Consider the following 20091-nt stretch of genomic DNA (forward strand, 5'->3'; position numbering starts at 1 on the left):
AGGATCAATATAGCAACTGTTAGCAGGGGGTGAACTTGAAAATGAGGTTTTTATGCTTGATTCCAACCCCTTCCGAATGATACAGATTTTTAAAACAATACATCCATTTAGAGTCGAAGAAGTCAAGTCTTACTCATGAGGTGTCTAACTTCTAACAAAGAGAATATTTCAAAATGAGCAAAACCTAAGGCTCTGCACATGGGAGCTAACTAGAAATTCTGGTTAAACAAAAGATTTTTATCCCATCTCCGATAGGAAAGCAAGAGTATCCACAAAACTGAGGATAGGAAGACCAGTTCCCTTGTCCAGAAGCAGTGCCTGTCCTCTCGTGAAGGATGGATGGTCACAGGGAAGGGCAGGAGGAGGAAGTCTTCAGTGAACCGGAACAAGGGGCTGAGTGAGCCGAGTTAATCATGTCACAGGACATTAGAAAGCACATGCCATTACAGCTGCTGGCGGGGGGTGGTAATCCCTCGAGCCTGGTCCCTCCACCTAAAAGATGCTCGAAAGACATTCTGCTTCCTCTCTAGAGGTATGACTATTTATGATGTCATATTTTACACTAACTTAAGGAAAAAAAGAAAAGCCTCAGTGATACACCATGATCTGGCTATTTTATGCCCCAATTGTTACCCATATAAAAAATTTAAGGGGCACCCGCGTGGCTCAGTTGGTTAAGCATCTGCCTTTGGCTAGCACATGTTCCGGGGGTCCTGGGATCTAGTTCCAGAGTCCAGCTCCCTGCTCAGCAGGGAGTCTGCTTCTCCCTCTCCCCCTGCTTTCCGCCCACCCCTCCGTACTCACTTTCTCTCAAATAAATAAAATCTTTAAAAAAACTCAGAATTGGGCTTCTTTTCATGAGCATTAACACTTTGAAGTTTGTCTAATGACCCCAAAGTGGAATACATATCTATAGATCTTTTTTTTTTTTTTTTTTTTTTTGTCTTTAAACAGAACCCAAATCTTAGGTATGCTGAGGCTGATCATTTACACAGAAAGCTGTTGACTTCTCTACAAAGGATAACACAGCCTGGAAAGATAATGATTGTTCATTCCCTTCAACTTAAGAATGCCCTCTGTTAACACCTCAAAGATAGAGTATTTAAAGTGGAAAAAGCCCATAGTCCTGCCTTTCATAAGTCACTAACTACCAAGCATAGTAATCAAAATCCATTATGAGTTTCACCCAGTACATGAAACTAGGGCCCATGACACATTTAACAACTCACTGGGAACCTGCCAAATCTCCCCACTATCAAGTTTCCTTACTTTAAGATTCACTTAACGTCTTAAAAGCATACCCCAAATCAGGACATAGCCTATGATCAACATGAACATTTAACGCGGCTGAGTTTATTTAGGCTCCCTGAAGCTGTTCAATCTACTGAGTATCTTAAAAATCCAGAGGGCAGAACTGAGAAGGTCCGAAAATATCCCATCCATAACTCACTGGAAACATGTCTGAACCCATGAAAGGAATATATAAAAAAAAAAAGACCTCCAGATAAGCAGAGATGTTGGTCCTAAAGTGAAGACAACTGAGATTAGAAATACTGAAAAGGACAAAATCAGACCTAAACAGACACACTTCCCAGTTTTGGGGAACTACAGATGACATAGAGTTAATTCCCGAGTTCCAGCAGAAAAAAACCAATAGAACCATGATTGCTCTACCACATCCCCCCATGGCTTTCATATTTCTTATTTATATTACAAGACTCTTAAAATGCTCATTCAATTATTTCGGGGCATTAAAAATATTTCAGTGTCATTTATTAGAAGTGAAATTTGCAGTGTGTTAAGTTTCCATGACTCCCCAAAACAACAAAAATTTTTAAAGCAGTGAAAGTTGCAATTTACTCACACTCCAGGCAGCAAATTGAAACGTACTGGAGTAAACGTAATGAAATAATGTAAAACATTTGTGTGAAATTCAAAGTATTCTGTTATAAACCCCTCCTGGGGAGGGAGCGTATCTGTCCATTTTCATTTCCTTCCATTTCTAGTGACAGCTCTATTGAATGTTCCAATTCTACAGGATTGAGAACGAATTATTTTTCCAGGGGAAGAGTCACTCAACTACTTTAAAACCTGGGTTGTTTTGAGAATCTTCATCCAAAAAAAAAAAAAAAAATTGTCCTCAATCTTCTTGGGAGGCTAACATCCCGTAAATTCCTACCCACTCCTGCCCTGAAGTCAGTTACAAATCATAACCTCGCAACTCTTGGGGAAAGATGCTGGTGTTTGTAATAATCCCAAGGCACAGAAATGATGATGTCCCTCCCAGCACTCACGGTATTCTCTACAAAATAAAGATTTATTGTTCAATGGCTTCATCGCTTTAATGGGTTTTCTCCCTGAACTAGCCTTCGAATCTGGAATTGAAGGTTAAATTTTTCCATATGTCTGAATTTAAAATTACCACTTGATCTAGTCATGGAAAAACTGATTGGCTCTTTCAGTTAAGATATTTTAAATGTTTATCTCTCTCCACTTTATTATTATTATTATTATTATTTAAAGCTTCATGTCAAAGCTAAGTTTCAGGCTTCCCTGCAGTTCTCAAGTTAGCCTAGAATGTAGTTCAATGGTAGAAGTCAACATGGCAAAGGATAATGAACCAAGGGTATGCTGTGTGCCTTCTGAGCTTCCCATCCTTTTTCCTTCCAACCACTGTTTAACGTTTCTCCAAATCCATCAGGCTTTCCTGACTGCCCTGGGCTATGCAGTTTTCCTACACTACTTACGTTCCAGCGCTCACAGGGCCACAGATCACATGCTTTGTTTTAAAAGGCATATAGGTTAGTTGGCCCTTTCTACTAAGTCACACGAGAAAGCAGTCTGATGGTCGGGGAGTCTCTCTCATGGCTTCTCGTGACCTGTGGCACTCTGCACGGAAGTGGTACCCCATACACTGACTGGCGCATGGTAGGTCCTCACATTTTTAAATGGGTGAGTACATATCTTAGCCATCAATCTGCAGTCAGCGCAATCCATGGCTCTCAGAGGCAGAAGAACACCAGGTCTGATTTTCAATACATGTGGGTATGGACACTTCGCCCAGCCACGTGCATTTACCTGAGTCAGACGTGACACCGTCACGGACTCCCAAAGATGTCATGTCTGGTTTTCTCTCACTACCACCTTGACCTTGTATTTTGTTGTTGGAATGTTTAGACTACTTCTCATTTTGTCTTACAGAGCCTAGAATGAACAACCTAGAAAGATCATCCTTTAAGAAGTGAGGAAACTTTTGTATTTATGGTATGCATTATAGGTATGTAATAAAAAGTGATGGTCACACTTTTCCAGCCCTTATGTCTCCATTTCCTGAAACCCCTGAACCCCTCCTTTTTATCCTAATGGGTCAGATCGTTCCTGGCTCGCCCTGACCACTGCCTGAATGATGTCCTGTACTCCTTTCCACTCTTGAATTTTGCAGCTGCCCATGAGCAGGGCCACACTGGTTGTTCCCATCTTCCTATTTTAAGTAACATATCTCTGAGGCTGAAAACTGAACAACCACCACGCACACACTGACACCATGATAAATCCATGGTTGCCAACCTCATTTGGGTTCCTGATGCTCTTCAACCATCTTCTGACTTTTTTTTTTTTTTTAAAGATTTTAGTTATTTATTGGACAGACAGCAATCACAAGCAGACAGAGAGTCAGGCAGAGAGAGAGGGGGAAGCAGGCTCCCTGCTAAGCAGAGAGCCCAATGCACGGCTCGATCCCAGGACCCTGGGATCATGACTTGAGCCGAAGGCAGAGGCTTAACCCACTGAGCCTCCCAGGCACCTCTCTTCTGACATTTTTTTAAAAAGATTCATTTATTTGAGAGAGAGAGAGAGAGAACGGGGGGAGACACAGAGGGAAAGAGTCTCAGAAAGACTCCCAGTTGAGCAGGGAGCCCCACGCAGGGCTCCAACCCAGGACCCTGAGATCATGACCTGAGCCAAAATCAAGAGTTAGATGTTTAACCCACTGAGCCACCCAGGCGCCCCTTGACATTATTTTGTAATTGACTGTTAACTGAACACTTATCGTGTGCCACACTCTGTGCTGGGAAAGGCTGTTCCTGCCTTTCTCCTTGGTCAGCTCCCTCCATGGCTCCTCTCTGCAGCCCCTCAGACCCTGTCGCTCACGCCAACCCCTCCTGTCAGAGGATAGCCCGCTCTCCCACGCTGAGGAAGAGGAGGCCATCAGGGATGAATGCTCTCAGCTTCCCGAGCCTTGCACTACAGTCCACCTCGGGCTGCACTCTGCTCTGCAGGCTTCCCACAGGCTCAGAGGACTGGGTGGTTGGAAGTGAGCACGGACCCCTCAGCACCAGCATCATCCTTGTCCTTCTTGTCTGCTCCTCACTGTCTCCCCTGCATCTGACACACACACACACACACACACACACACACACTCTCTCTCTCTGTCACCTGTTTATCTCTTGGGCCATGCATATGATGGCATCTCAACTCTGCAAAAAAAGAATCCCCTTTGAACCCTATACCCCTGCCTGCCCTAGCTGTTATCATCTTCCTTACTTGACCACACTTTTATAAGGTCACTTTTTTTTTAAGATTTTATTCATTCATTCATTCATTCAATCATTTATTCATTTGAGAGAAAGCACAAGCAGGCAGAGTAGCAGGCAGAGGAAGAGGAGAAGCAGACTCCCTGCTGAGCAGAGAGCCCGCTGTGGGGCTCAATCCCACGACCCCGGAATCATAACCGAAGCTGAAGGCAGAAACTTAACCAACAGAACCACCCAGGCACCACTAGGGTCACTATTTATGATCCTCTACATCCTGATCTCTCTCTGACCCCCTTATGCTTCTATTCTCTCATTCTGCAACCGAGATGAGCACAAGAGGAATGAATGCAGGAGGCATGGGTCTTCAGAGGCTTCTGATCTTTACTTAGGGCTCTAAGAAAAGCCCTCAGACTTGTGTCTCCAACTGCCCATGAAGCAGTTCCAGGACAGCGTCTTGGCCAACTCCCCAGCAGGGGAAAGCCCCTCGGCCCCCATCTGATCGTGGCCTGCTTTTCCCCAGACCCTGCGAACGTTGCGCTGCGTCACCCACACTGGCAGGACCACATTGCCGGAAGCCAAGGCTGCTGGCTGCTCTGTCACCTGCCTCTCAGGACTCTGTCCCACCCTCACCGCTGCCCACCCTGCCACTCCCGCCCTGCCCTTTGGTGCCTGGCCTCTTCTCCCTCCTCCTCACGACTCAGCTCCAGGACCAGTGACTTCCTTCGGGAGGGGACACCCCCAAACAATGTGTTTCCCAGGTACACTGTTGTTCCATCTCTTCACTAGAACTGTAACCTCCAGGGCAGAAACCCAGTCTCATGGCGGGGAAGGGGGACCTCAGGCCCAGAGTCACTATGCAAAAATGCGAAGCTGAATTATGAGTCTTCAAAGGAGGGCAAATCCATTTGTTGGTTGCTCCCAGATGTGAAGTGTGTTTTTTGGCTTAATAAAAATAAATAAACTTTGGGGGGAGAAAAAAAAAAAAAGCATTGCATAAGGTATTTGCACAGAATGGTTCAAAAGCCTAAATAAATAAGTTGGTCATTAGCAAAATATCAACTAAGTTGGAAAAAGGAAATTCAAATGAAATCACACCAGAAGTGCCTGCAAACTTTAGTATTTGGTAAGCTCTAACTTAAAGCCAGTTAGTTTCCCCAGAACTTTTTGGTAAATAAAACCAGCCATCCATGATATGTACCATTTCATTACAAAATGTTTTTGGAAAGTATTCTTGAAAACATCCCTTTGAGGTGGGGTTCCTTATGCTGCTCTGCCTCGTCTTTTAACCACCAACGTCCATACCACCCACTTTGTGTATGTCAGAATAAAAAATTTGCACAATGATTCTCGGTATCTCCATTTATTTGCTTCCTGAATTAGGACTCACAGAGCTAAATGTAGGCAATATGATGGATGAGGCACTTAAGATACTTTATTACTAAGCTTATATTCTAAGAAATGCTCCCAAGATAGTGGCTGCAGATTAGGATGTATAATATAGTAGGGTCCCATGTTTGCAGGAATATATCTAGAAGGATGGAAAACAAAAATGTTACACGTGGTTGCCTCTAGCTGGTGGGGTTTATGTGTGTGAACCCGTTTTCCCCCCTTCCTGTCCCCACTCATCATGTATCACTCATATATATTTGTATTTAAAGTCTTTTAAGTAACAAGTAAACTGAGATACATTTTGTGGATCTCAGAAGCTCTGATCCCCTCTGAGCCTTCCTCACACCGTCTACTGGAGGCCTATCAGCCTGAGGCCTGAGATCGGTCTGAGAGCAGTTGGATCCATAAGAAAACAGAGATAGTGTTTCTGGGCTGAGAAGGCTTAAGATAATAATGCAGGAAAGGGATTGAAACTCAGGTATTTGCATACGTGTGCCTGGCAAGATGTGCGAACTGCATTGTCCATGTTCAATGGATATTTCTTCATCTATACTTAATGTCTAATTCATCAAGACTCAGTCCATATGCAACCTCCTCTGGGAATCTTTTCCTGCTCAGTCTGTTCGCTAAGTGCTCCTCCTATGCGCTCTTGAACTTCACACTTCTACCAGCCAGCCGTTCCCTCCCCTGTATTGCAGTAACTTACTCCTTCCTGTCTCTATCCCAACTAGACTCTTTGACAAGCGGTGGTGTCTCCTCTTTTGCTCATCACCTGAGAAGAACTGTGGTACTAGATGTTTGACAGACATTGGCCGACTGAATGAGCCCGCCCACATAGAGTACTCTGCTCAATCTTGGGTACAGTGGGGGCTGCCTTGCCACTATGGGTGCGCACCACCCTACTTCTGAAGAAGCAAAGGAGGACAGAATGCCCCAAATGCTGGCCTCAGAAGTGAGCAGGAGGTCTTGTTGTTCGATTGAGATAGTCCAGCAATGCCCACAGGAAGGCAGCGAAAGGGGGGTATCTGAAAGCTCATGCAAGACTTCAAGGTGGGAAGGAGAAGAACTTCTAGAAAGAGAATGTTGACAGCAAGGGTCGGAGGCAGGAAAAAAACACAGTGTGTTTGAGATGAAGACATGACACAAATAAGAACATTATACATCTCTCCGGACTAACCCATGTTCCCCACTTGGCCTCATTCCTCCACCACCTTTATGGTCCTTATTTTCTCTGTCTTTACCCGCCTCTCACATGGAGCACCCATGAAGCTGGGAATATGTCATTCCCCTTCAGATCAACAGTGATGTCCCCTCTCATCTAACTCAAAATTTACTTTCTATACCCGGTCTACACTTCCTCTAAACCATGTGTGTCCCCTCCATACCCTTGTGTAATGCACTACATGGATATGTGTGGTATGTCCTTTATCCTACTATAGACATGTGAGAGGACAGTGTTGTAACTGTAATTTGGGGGGTTTCCCAAAGTGCCATTCACATGGTAGCATTCAAATATGTTGGACTGAGTCACATCTGAACAAAAATCTCACCTAACATGCAAGACAAAGGCTTAATACAGAACTGTGCAGCTGCCGGGCCTCAGAGCCCTGGTCAGGGTGGTTTTGATAGCCAAGAATACACCTTCAGGTTCGGCTGGATCAAGGGGTGCTTGGTACTTGAGCAGGCTGCCTCTGCCGGCCGCCATTCCTGCTTTCTTACATAAACCCTGTGATGCCTACTAGAAGCTCCTGCATGGTTTCTGGACCTGTTTGGCAGGCAATTCCCATCTCAGTGTTGGCAGAACTATGGTCAGAGAGGTTTCTCATTCCTTAACTTCCCCCCTAATCTGCACCAGTTAAACAGTCAGGAGTTCTCACTTACCCATTTTGTTGCACTGAATATATTTATTAGAACAACTTTACACTGTGCTTGTGACCATGAACAGCTTTGTTGCCATCAATGCAAAGCAAGCAAATGGAAACTATTCAAGAGACAGACCTTGTGCTCTGAGTCATGTCCCCCCAGGCAGCTGACACTCATGAGTGGACCCAAACCCCAGGGCAAATCAGGGCCAGGAGATCCCTCATCGTTTTCCAATGTCCATTCTGTACACAAATAAAAGGCTGTTTTGTTTTGTAATCATTAAGGGAGGTGGTGTGGGAAAGTATTTATAAGAACGAATAGTAAGATTTTTAAAAAATACTAAAAATTACAATATCACAGCCTGTATAAACTATTTGTGCAAAAGATGACCGTTCATGGGGTGTGGATGCTTGGGCCACCCACAAGTGGTGACCTTGGAAATGGGAAACTCAACTCAGAAGTAAAGTGACCGTCTTCATCCCATTCAGAATAGAATGTGATAATGTGGTCCAGGTTAGTCCTTTACACCATCAGTGAGCCCGAAAGACTTCCAAACATGAGTGTGCCCTTGCTACTTACTGTTAATCTTGTACCTTAATGGTTCCCATAAAAATAAGAGGATTGGACTAATCTGTAAATTACTGTTTAGCTCCAAAATGCTAGGATTTATATATTTTAGGGTTTGTGTATAGATAATATTTATATAAAAGTAGAAATATTTTCATATATAAATATTATATCTAACACACATATGCAAATATATGGCTTCTCTGAAAGTCAAAGCCTGGGATGGTATAGACACGAACAGCCAAGGGGTCCATCTGAAATTCAGGACCTCCGACAGGCAGCGTGCACGATCTGGTCTCTAGCAAGTAACAGGCTCTATATACTCATAAACACACTCTGACGTGACAGATGTGTCACTCTGCACAAAACAATGGAGAGTCAGACACAAGCCAAGCAGCTTCACTGCGTGGATTTTGGTCAAAACGGAATCATGACTGTAACAAAGAATGTGAGTATTTAAAAAGTTGCCACAACTCCAGTCCAGGGAAATGCATGTTCCTGGTCCGGGTCTCCACTGAGGGGCTCCTACCAGCACCCCCGGCCTTCTGCACCCAGGTTCCCCATGTCTCGGCCCTGGTTCCAGCCACGGCTCCTAACACTTCGGCCCCCACGTGGAAGACAGGCCTCCATCAAGGCCATGCCTCAAGGTGCCCTCAGAGCCTTGGTCCTCCAAGGGTCATCTGGCACAAGCGTCGTCAGCCGCAGCGACAGCTGTAGCCCTCAGCCCTGCCCCAGCCCCCCTGGATGGGAACCTGCATTTCTCCCAGTTCCCCAGGCACCTCTGACCTAGAGTCAAGTGGAGGATTGCTCTAGGCCTCACCAATGAGACGAGGGTTCATTTGTGGCCCTGAGGCCCAAAGTAGACTCTCCAACCACACCCCCCTCACAGAAACCCCTACCACACATATACCCAGACATCTACTTGCTCTCCTTTCTAGAACTCAAGAATCGTCTCCCTTTACGCTGCCCCTCACAGACTCCCCCGCTTCCTTCCACTTTCTGTAATGCTGCTCAGCCAGGACCCAGCCTAGGGCCAGACCTGCAAGGCCGACCCACAGCTCTGGGCCGCCTCCCTTGGGCTCCCAGGCTGTGCTGATCCCCTGGAAGAAGGCCTACAGGGCTCTGTCTCATGCCGGGATCCTGGTGGCCACAGCAAGTTCTGCAAGGAGAGGTCAGACCATAGTCAAGACTGAGGATTATGGCATCCAACATGGCCCTATGCCAAAAGACTGGTGATGATTAATAAGCCAGGCACTGTAAAGATAAGGTATCTGAAGGAACGTAGAGCTGGGGCAAAAACAGGTCAGGGAGTCACAAAGTCAGCTGAGAGTTGAAGGAGGGATAGCTTCTGGAGGTTGGAAGAGGCCGTGGGTTCAGCACACATCTGGAACGCAATAAGAAGGGCCTGAGTCAGGGGTAAATGAGTCAAGGATACCTGCAGTCCAAGCTCTGGAAGCAGCCTTTGCGTCAGGTGCACGGGCAACCACAAACGCACAGCCTCCCAGCTGAGATTCTAGACCCAGGAGGACAGGGGCTAGCGGGAGGAAAGCTATGACAAGCTGGGGGAGTGGCAGATAAGTTCTGTCTGGCTGAGCGAGCTGAAGAAAGTTGAGCTGGGTGTCCTACCACGCTGGGGGACCTCAGGCCTCAATACTTCAGTGTCTCCCCTTGCACACCTGCCTTCCGTGAACAAGCCCACCTCTGACTTCAGACAAGATTAGTCCAGGGCCCCTTGGGTTTTGCCTCAGCAAACAGACCCTCCGATTGTACGCATCTTCACAAGTATTCTCACAGGCAGGGGTTTCTCTCTGCCTCGCGGCGAGTCAGAAAGCATGCCTGCCACAGAAACACACGTGCCATCTTGTCTCCCCAGTGACTCTCCCAGTCCCTCATCTGGTTCCCCTCAGGAGTCTCTTTCTCTTCAACTCCCACATCAGACTCAGGCTTACCCTCTCTTAACGGTTGCTCATCCTTCTGGCTAGTCCTGTTTCTGAAGGAAAGCACTGAATGAGCAGAGAATGTTCAATGCACACGTTTCTGAGACATCCGTTCCCTTGCTCAGACTCAGTTGCCTCCTGCTCCGGAGACTCTTCTGGAACAGAGCCGGGCCTCCTCTTACTGCAAGGTGAGCTCTTCCTTGGCGCCAATCATCTTTTACCCTCAGGTACCTTTACCAACACTGAGCCCCACCAAAGTTTCCTCTAGAGTTCTGTGACAGGAAACCTGCCTGAGGCTTTCCCAGGCTTCTATTATCTTCTTCAAGTCCTTTGCTGGCTTTGGTTTCTTCTTTCCATCCTGGCTGCTCAGGATGGGTTGGGCCAGTGGGCTTCCATCTCTACTCCCTGGAGCGCTGGCAATCAAAGTGCCCTTCCTGGTGGGGGAGGGGGAGCCTTACTTCTCAGTCCTGCTCCAGACTGTTCAATGTGATGTTTTTTTACATGCATGTTTACATTACATTTACATTACATTATATTACATTTACATGCATATGAAGTTTTTCAAAATGTTCTTTCTACATAGATTGGCGGTTTTAAGAGACTTGAAGACTGTCCTCGACTAGCGTAAGGAAACAAGGGTTCAGAGGGTCTTGTCCCGACTTTGGAATCTACCAGAAGTTTAGCTCCTCAGACATCCATTTCCTTTTCGGTACCCAGGAAGCAAGAGTATCCTTCTCGTCTACCCTCCAGGACTACTTGGCGATCATAACAGAAATGCACGTGAGTCTGCCATTTGTGTCCCTAATGGATGATGGCCATTGGACTACCTTCTCTACCAGAGGCACATGCCCCTGCCACCGTGTGGGGAACAAGGCATGGAGGGAGAGGGAGGAGAAGCAGGGAGGAGAGGCAGAGCCAGCCTGGGCCGCGGCTTCCGCTCTGTGAGTCCCCTGACATCTGTCCGTCCGCTATAGCACCCGAGACTCTGATGGAAGCCTGCTGGCATCCACGTGGCCAAGGCAGATGGTAAAAGTGTACAAACAGAGAACTGAACTTTGGAAGAGAGCTTTACATTTCCATTTTGTTAGTTACACAAATAACAGAGGCACACTGTAAAGAAAAACGAGGACAAGGCATCGCTTACAACTCAGAGACAATCACGGCTAATCCCGGGGTGCTTTCCTTCCCGGCTTGCCTGTTTAGTTGTTTGTTTGTAAGGAGAATGGAGATGAAATAACTTAAGGCACTCTGACCTTTTCCCCTCTTTTGTTTCCCCCACTGAGTATTGTAGCACAGACATTTCTGAGAAGTTTAAACTGTTGACCTTTTGCCACTTGCAGCAAAAACTCCTCGGAAAAGATCAGAAATGCCGCACGCATGTTTTAGGCATCAGAGAGCTGTGAGTAGAGAGACTGTTGCCATTCTGAGTGGGCCCAGGAGCAGGGGAGCTGGTGGACAGCCTGGCGGAGGTGGCACAGAAAGCAGACAGCCAGTCCCTGGGAGCACGTGTGCAAGAAGCAGCCCTAGCAGGAGGCTGACCCCTCCAAAGCCCTGTTCCCTGCTCCCCTTACAGGCACCCTCTCCACTAGCCCAAATCTTCTTTTTACCTTCATCCCCATCTCCAGAAGCTTCCACCCTGCTCTGAAGCAACTGTGAGCTTCCTGCCAGCTGAGTTGCTGCAAGAGGAAAGGGAATCTCCAAATCCACCGTCACAGGGGAAGAAGGGCTCAGAAATGCAAACTCAGATGCTGTATTTACCTCATATTCTTTCTGCACCTGGCTGTCCCGTTCCTTTGAGCATCTTGCCAGGTGACCTAGACATTCTGTCATTACGGTGTGAGTGATCACAAGAAGTGGTCAGACAAGACTAGGTGTAAGGTGTGGCTGTTGTGCTGGGCCCCTGGGGGTCCCCTGATGCCTCTGTATCGGGGATGGGGTGTTCCCGAAAGAATAACATTATCCATTGCATCACTCCCCGTGGTCCTGTCTATCACCTGAAAGCAGACCTGGCAAGAAGAAGGAAAGGAGAGAGAGAAATCATGATGATCAACATGTGGTGTGATCACAGGCTGGAGGGTGACACAGCCTTGGGAAGCCACAACCACAGAAGATCCAGAAACCTGTATTCCATGAGCTTTTGAATTCCTGGCCATATGAGATTGTTTTGCCCTTCTTACTCTCCTAGAGTAGTTTGTACAGTCTTTGAGAATTTCAGCCTTCTCTTGTGAGTAAGAGGAATTATCAGGCTCTGACCCCCTCCATGCCACTGAAACTATTCATCAACTTGAACCTGGTCAATTGTTGACCTCCTACCACAAAATGCAGTGATCCACTCTCAGAATCTTGCTTGACTCCGCAGCTATTACGATCTACATTTCTCCACTTGGCTTCCAGGAGACCACAGACCTCTGGCTTTCCTCCCCTGCTGGCTGCTCCTGCCCAGTCTCCTGGGCTGGATCTTCTTTCTCATCCATCCTTGGTGCTGGGGAGCTCCAGGGTCAGCTTTCCCGCCATTCCTTTGTCTACTCTAAGAGATCGCATATAGCCCTGTGGTTGTAAATACCACAGATTTGCTGATAGTTTCCAGATGTATGTCTCCTTCCTGAACCTCTTTCTGGAAAACCAGATTCATACTTCCAAGTGCCTACTTGACATCACTGCCTAGAGCTGAAATGCCCATTCAAGGTCAGCATGACCACAGGCTCCTACCTTCTCACCCTTGCTAACCTGTCTTGCCTCCACATTCCACATTCCCCAGCTCAGTCAGTGATGCCAAATGCACTCAGATGTTCAGGCTTGATCCTTGGCTTCATCCTTTAATCTCTTCTTCCAACGCCCTACAACTAAGCTGCCCTCAAACCCAACCAGGTCCATTCTTAGCAGATATTAAGCCATGGCTCACCAGTTCGACAGCTCCTGCCCTGGTCCTGACACTCGTTCTCTCTCATCTGGACAGCTCCAAGCCTCCTGTAGCTCATCTTGCTGTCCTCATGCCTGATTCTGTGCACAGAAGCCAGAGCAAACCCACTCATATGCCAGATCACGGCGCTTGTGGGTTCAAACCCTCCAGGGCTTCCCATCACACCCAGAGTGAAGTCAAGGTCTAAACTAGGACCTGTCCTCTGAGTCCCACTCTTTCCGTGGCCTCCCAGCTAAACAAGGTAGAGGGCATCATGGACAAATTGAAGAATGGTCTCACATGTGTGTGCACATATGTACACCCATGCTTTCTCTTGGATTGACTTCTCCATTTTCACTGCTTTCCATGCTCCTTTGAGACATCTTATCTGCAGGTGGATGATAGCACCCCATGCCCACTTGTCAGTGGAAGAACTTCTCTACCACTGTGTGCCTGATAGTTGCCTGTGGGATATTGCTACCTCACAGCCTCTAATTCCATAGGACAACACAACGACCACGCAATCATCTTACCGTCACTGCCGGACTGTAAGGTCGTTAATGGTAGAGGCAGAATATTAACCAACCCTGCCAACTAAATGAATTCAACCCCAAGTCCCTCCAATTGAGTCAAGTTAATGCATAATCTGGGTAGAGAGGGTTTAACACAGCAGGGCAAGGACAACCACGTGCATGTGTTTGCACGTGTGTGCATGTGCATGTGTCTGGGTACGCACGTGTGTATTCCCCTTCCGCCATACCATCCCCAAACCAGTGTCCATTTGCCAAGGGCTCTTTGATCTCAAAAGAATCTGAAGAGAAACCAGGATGAAACTGCTCTGTGTGGAAGGCTGCTACTTTATGCCATTCTTTCAGGAGAGGGGTTTTCTACTAGGTCAACATCCTTTTTGAAGTTTATCCCAAGAAAAATACACACATATTAAACAGCAGTGGCAATTTACAGTCAAACAGAAACTCCGACTCAGAGAAGAAAATAACCAGAAACATATTACATTTCAAGCTTCCCAAAATGGGCGTCCAAATGCCTAAATCATTGCTTCACTCTTCAGTTTCACTCCAGAAACAGCATTTCCTCCATCGTTCCAATATTGCCAAACCTTTAAAACATTTGCTTTGGGTTCAGTCTGGTGGCCATATGTCAGATATCAGAACAGTTAAATTTGCAAACACTGATGCTGTACAAGGGCGGGTTCTATTTAAAAATCCCATTATCATGTGGTTACAAGGATAGCATTAAAAATCAATATTAATGGAGGCTATGTCTATACTTAAAACAAAATAAAGCCTGCATTCCATAAAACTTGCATATCATACAGCAACATGTTTGGTACGCAACAAAGTGGCAATTGTTCATTATTATCTTTCTAATCTGGGATTTAAGTTTCTAATGATCGCAGGTGGCAATCAGCTCTGCGGAAAGTGCTAAAGGCAAGAGTGTTATGGAAATCTTTTCTAATTGTGGCAAGCATATGTTGACACAAATATTTATATTGAATTTTGCCAGGCAGGATGCATGTTCTATCCAATCTGGTTAACCCTGTCATCTTAATAAACAAAATCTATGTGTCAACATTGGATTTTTCAGGTAAATAGTAATTATTTGAACTTTCTATTTGAGTAAAGACTTTTTTTTTTAAAAGATGGTTAAAAAAAAATAAAAAAACAACAGTGCAATTTCCCAGAAGGAAACCAGATGTTTAAGTTTTTGTCTCAAAAATGATGTTAGCATTGATCTAAAAAAAAAAAAAAAAAAAAGACCACTATCATTTGTAAGCTTCAGTTTCATTTCTCTCTACTCCTGAGATTTGCACCACAATAATCTGTGGCAATGTTCACTTGTCCTAATAGAAGAAACCACAATAACTTGATTTTTGAACAAAGGAAAATTTTCAATTCAGAACAGGGATTGTTGTGATGTTAGCAAAATTCAGGAGTGGAGATAATGATGACTTTGATCCTTTTGCAAGTTACTTAAGAGCAGATTTTGTAGCATATAATAGAGCTTGGGAAGCTTCGAGAAGAAAAATGATTAAAAACTCTCTTTCCATCTCTGTTTGCCACAAAAACACCTTTCAAGACATAAATATTTTTCATTTTCCAAATAAATATTTTGTCCAGCCTTTGACATGGTGTAAGCAGACATGTCTGTTTTGGGGCTTGCTGATTTGACCTGTTCTATCACATCTCTAGAACTGGGCTCTGAGAGCACACCCTTCCCTTGATCTATTACAAGGGAGCTTGTCACGTCACAGAGTCTAGACAGTGGCTTTTCTGTCTTGCTTCCTCTCAAATGTCCCATTCACCATAAAGCACGGTTGATTTGCTATTTTTATTTCATAAGATTTCCTGAGTTTGCTAACAGTTGAGCACCAAGATATTTAACTTTGAATAGTTTTCTACACCCTTGACCTAAAATGAATGTAAAAATACCATGCGCGCGTGCGCACGTGCGCACACACACACACGCACACACACACAGTTTCAGGATGAAAATGGAACTATTCCTCATATTCTAGGCTATTATCCCTCAGGCATACCGAACAACGGGCTTGGATTTTTTGATATTGGGCCTTGAGCCTTTTGAAATGGAATGGTAAGCACCTATTGAAAGAGATTTACTTATTTTAGTCACATCCCATAATACTTGGTTGGTGTCACAGCTGAACCTTGAAAACATTAAAGAGCGCTTGCCAGCAGGGTACATCTGAGTCTGTCGAGGCCAGGAAAAGTGTGTTTGTCAAGATGGAAGCTGTGGCTGTGGCAGCATTTCCCTTCACTCGAAAGCCTAAGCGGTGAACAGAACTGAATTCCCAGGACCCCAGCCCCTCCTTCCTAGCTGGAAACACACGGGAGATCAGTACTGACTCCTGATCACGAGGCATGGGACGGAACTTCCAAGGCCTCCACGTTCAGTCCTTAGCCTTCAGGGAAGACCACAGTGACACTCAGTCAGCCCAGGGAACTCTGAACCTTTGCCTGAAGACTTCCGGAGAGCACAACACACTCTCTTTGGGAAAATTTGGGTGTGCACGCTCTCTCTCTCTCTTTCACTGTCTCTCTCTCTCTCTCTCTCTCTAGGGTGTCACAGTTTATCTGCCATCATCACATGTTCCTAACAATCCTATGTAATAGTTATCCTTATCCCCCACTTTATGGAAGAATTTATATATATATATATATATATATATATATAGAGAGAGAGAGAGAGAGAGAGAGAGAGAGAGAATGCGCATGAGCAGATTTGCCCAAAGAGTTGTGACATATTTGGGACACTATACCCTTGTCCATCACCTGTGTCGCAGACAACTCCTCTGAGTCGGCCCCTGTTGTGGTGTCTGTTGCGGTTTTCTCATTGTCCTCACAACTCTTGTTGCTGAGCAGCCTGAAAGTAATATACAGCTGTCACTCCTTACCTCTACATACATCATCCTGCATCCCCCCCCAAGTGACTTTTTCCTATAGAACTACAGACCATTGTTGCACCCGGGGAAATCCACAATTCCCTAATGCCACCTGATACCCAGTCCATGTCGGAAGTTGATTGGTTGTCTGTTATGGATCGAATTGTGTTCCCTTAAAATTCATAGGTTCGAGTCCTACCCTCCCCCACTGTATCTCAGAATGTGATGCATTTACAGATGGGGTTTTCAATAAGGTAATTAAATTAAAATGAAGTCATTCAGGTGGATCCCAATCCAATATGGCTTCTATTCTTGTAGAAAGGAAATCTGGATGAATGTACATGGGGAGAAGGCAACCATCTACAAGCTAAGATCAGAATAAAACCAACCCTGCCAGCACCCTGGTCTTGGACTTCTAGCCTTCAGACTGTGAGAAATAAATTTCTGTTGGTTCAAGCCACTGAGTCTATGGTAATTTAAGGCAGCCTTAACAAGTTAAGTTACTATTCTAAGATGATCTTATAGTTTTTTGATCTATGACTCAATCAAGTTTCACTCATTAGATCTGGTTGTTGTGGAAAGTTTTTTTTTAAGTTATTTATTTATTTTAGAGAGAGAGAGAGCATGGGGAAGGGAGGGCCAGAGGGGGAGAGAGAGAGAGTCCTAAGCAGACTCTGTGCTGAGCACGGCCCCATGCAAGGCTCCATCTCATGACCTGGACCCAAACCAAGAATTGGTCACTCACGTTGGAAAGGAGCTCATTCATTCTCTGCAACAACTCTGTGAGATGGGCACTGCTTTCTCCTTATAGGACGCGACAGGGAGGCAAACTGAGGTCCAGGAATTGGGGGTGTGGGGAAGGAGGGAGGGTTTCCTTGCAGTGGTGTGTTTGGGGCACAGGGCAGGACTCAAGGACAAGGAGCAGAGATGGGTAAAGTAGGACGGCATCAGCAAGTCCAGCTCCTTCCGTCCGCCTGGAGCACAGGGCAGTGATGGGAGAGAGGCCTGGAAGGAGAGCAAAGCTCTTATCTCAGGGGCTGAGGTTGGAGTGAAAAATCTATAATGCGTTCTGCAGACACAGGCTATCACCGCAGGATTTCACACCAGTATCAAAGCCTCCTAGGCGCTGTTGGCTGTGGAAAATAGATCTGCCCAACTCTTCTGGTAAGAGCTCTTATATTAGATCAGTGGTTCTTAAACTTTTCTGAGGATCCCTTTTACAACTTTAAAAACTCCCGAGGCACCCAAAGAGCTCTTGATGATGTGGCTTATGAATTCTAATATTTATTATATTGGAAACTAAACCTGAGTAATTTTCAAAATATATATTAATTTATTTTAAAATAATATTCATTATCCCATTACATGTTGATATAAGTTATATTTCAATGGAACATAAAAATTCTTAAACCAAAAACATTTAGTGGGAAGACTGGCATTGTTTTATCATCATCTAAGTGTCTGGATTGTCTGGCTTTATAGAAAGAAGAGAGATGGCATCTCATATCTACCTGAGCATTCAATAGATTGTGATACACTATGGCTTGTACTCCCCAGAGAACTTCAAGGGCTCCTTGTGAGAGAAAGGTGTAAAAAAGGCAAATGATGTTTTAGTATTATTATAAAAATAGTTTGACCTTGGGGACCCTATGAAAGGGTCTTAGGGACCCACATGTGAACCACAGACCATACTTTGAATAGTATTAATCTAGAACCTAATGATTCTAGGGGACGGGGAGTAGAGGAACTTTGACTAAAACCAAAACCTAAAATGTCCTGATAATGGTTTTTACTAAGCAGTACTGAAAATGGTGCCTACTTGGGACACCTGGGTGGCTCAGTTGGTTAAGTGTCTGCCTTCGGCTTAGGTTATGATCCCAGAGTCCTGGGATCAAGTCTGACATCAGGCTCCTTGCTCAGTGGGAGATGGCTTCTTCCTCTGCCTGCTTTTCTCCCTGCTTGTGCATGGGCTTTCTCTCTCTGACAAATAAAATTTTTAAAAATTTAAAAATTTTTTAAAGATTACCACCCAGGGATACCTGGGTGGCTGGGTTGCTTAAGCATCCAGCTCTTGGTTTCTGCTCAGGTCATGATCTCATGGGTCATGAGATAGAGCCCTGTGTTGGGTTCCATGCTCAGCGTGGAGTCTGTTGGAGATTCTCTCCCTCCACCCCTCCCCCCACTCACATGTGTGCTTGTGTGTACACGCATGTGTTCTCTCTCTAATAAATAAATAAATCTTAAAAAAAAATAAAAGTGTGCCTACATCCTCACACAGTACTATCAAAAGATGGCGCTGTCATTGACCCCAACAGTGCAAACTCTCACAAGACGATATAATATCCCCCTGTCCCCACCACCACCAAGGTAATTTAACTTACAAAATAGAGGGGGAAATCTTCCTATCTGTCTTCCTCTTTCTGGCTGCACCTGTGCAGCTCAAGTCACCATTACATCATATGTGACTTCAGTGTCACTTGGTGAATTACACTGGAGTGAGGTTTGGGGTAAAAAGAAGTGAAACTGTAAGAACGTGTCCCTGACACACAGGATCCCTAACAAACGACAGAAGCGGCCTCAGCAAGCTTCCTCGGTCACTTCCTACTGAGCAGCAACAGAAAAAGATTCTAGTGAAGACTCTGTATCTACTGGACACAGAAGGAAATGCAGCTCCTCTCTGACAGAGGGCCGAGCCAATGCCCCTGACTGGGTCCACTGCTTAGAAAAAAGTCTGCTTCTTAGTTCTTCTGTCCACTTCGAGGCATTTGGGAGGCATTAAAACAAATAATTGTGGCTTTCTTATTTCAATTGAAGGGAAAAGTCTCCAATTTTCCATGGTGAGAAAACACCATGCGAGCCCCCAACAACACACCCGCTAGGAATAACTCCCTTTAGCAAAACCTATCTGGACAGGATAAGGGAGGGGTTCCTGCTGACTCTACACTCTGGTGAGGAGAGCTGGGGTGGGGGTGGGTGCCTATGGAATCCCTCTGAGGAGTAGATACCTCACTGTTTCTTCCTGAAGGTGGCTCCCCGGTCTGGCTTAGGCCCCCCACTTAAGAAGTGTGGCACAGTGGGGAAGAGTCTTGAGGAAATTCTGCCTGAGTAACTCTGGTACCAAAAATTGCCTCATGACCGGTGAGGTAAGCTGAGGAGACAGGATCTGGGTGAGTTCTCTACCAAGCTGCCCCCCAACACTGGAACACAGCCTCATGTCTCCAGTTATCTTAATTTTTGCAAATTTCCAAGAAGTCTGTCACCCAGAAGTCATCCCCTTTGTTACTGTAGTTAGCTTAACCAACTACTCTTTACCTTTGGGCTAAAATTCCCACTCACCATATGGTAGCTAGGATAGTGCCTTACAGGTGATAAACACTCATATACCATTTTTGCTTTCACTGGGATTTGCTAATTTGACAGAAATAGCCTTTTGGTACCCCGTATGAGATTCCCACAAAGCTCTTTGCTTCCTTCCACGCAGTG

At 45.4% G+C, this 20091-nt stretch overlaps 1 protein-coding gene across 4 annotated transcripts in view; it reads right to left on the reverse strand.

Annotated features, from left to right (window-relative positions):
* The window catches only part of PLEKHG1 (pleckstrin homology and RhoGEF domain containing G1), a 216726-nt gene that overhangs the window by 174658 nt on the left and 21977 nt on the right, over nucleotides 1–20091 (reverse strand). The window contains exon 2 of one of the 4 annotated variants that reach the window (XM_082730109.1): nucleotides 16499–16589. The exons of the other annotated variants lie outside the window; for them this stretch is intronic. The gene's annotated coding sequence lies outside the window, so the exon portion shown is untranslated. The remainder of the gene's footprint in view (nucleotides 1–16498; nucleotides 16590–20091) is intronic. 4 annotated transcript variants of the gene reach the window in all.

Source organism: Mustela nivalis (assembly GCF_964662115.1).
Source record: "Mustela nivalis genome assembly, chromosome: 5".
NCBI classification, from domain to species: Eukaryota; Metazoa; Chordata; class Mammalia; order Carnivora; family Mustelidae; genus Mustela; species Mustela nivalis.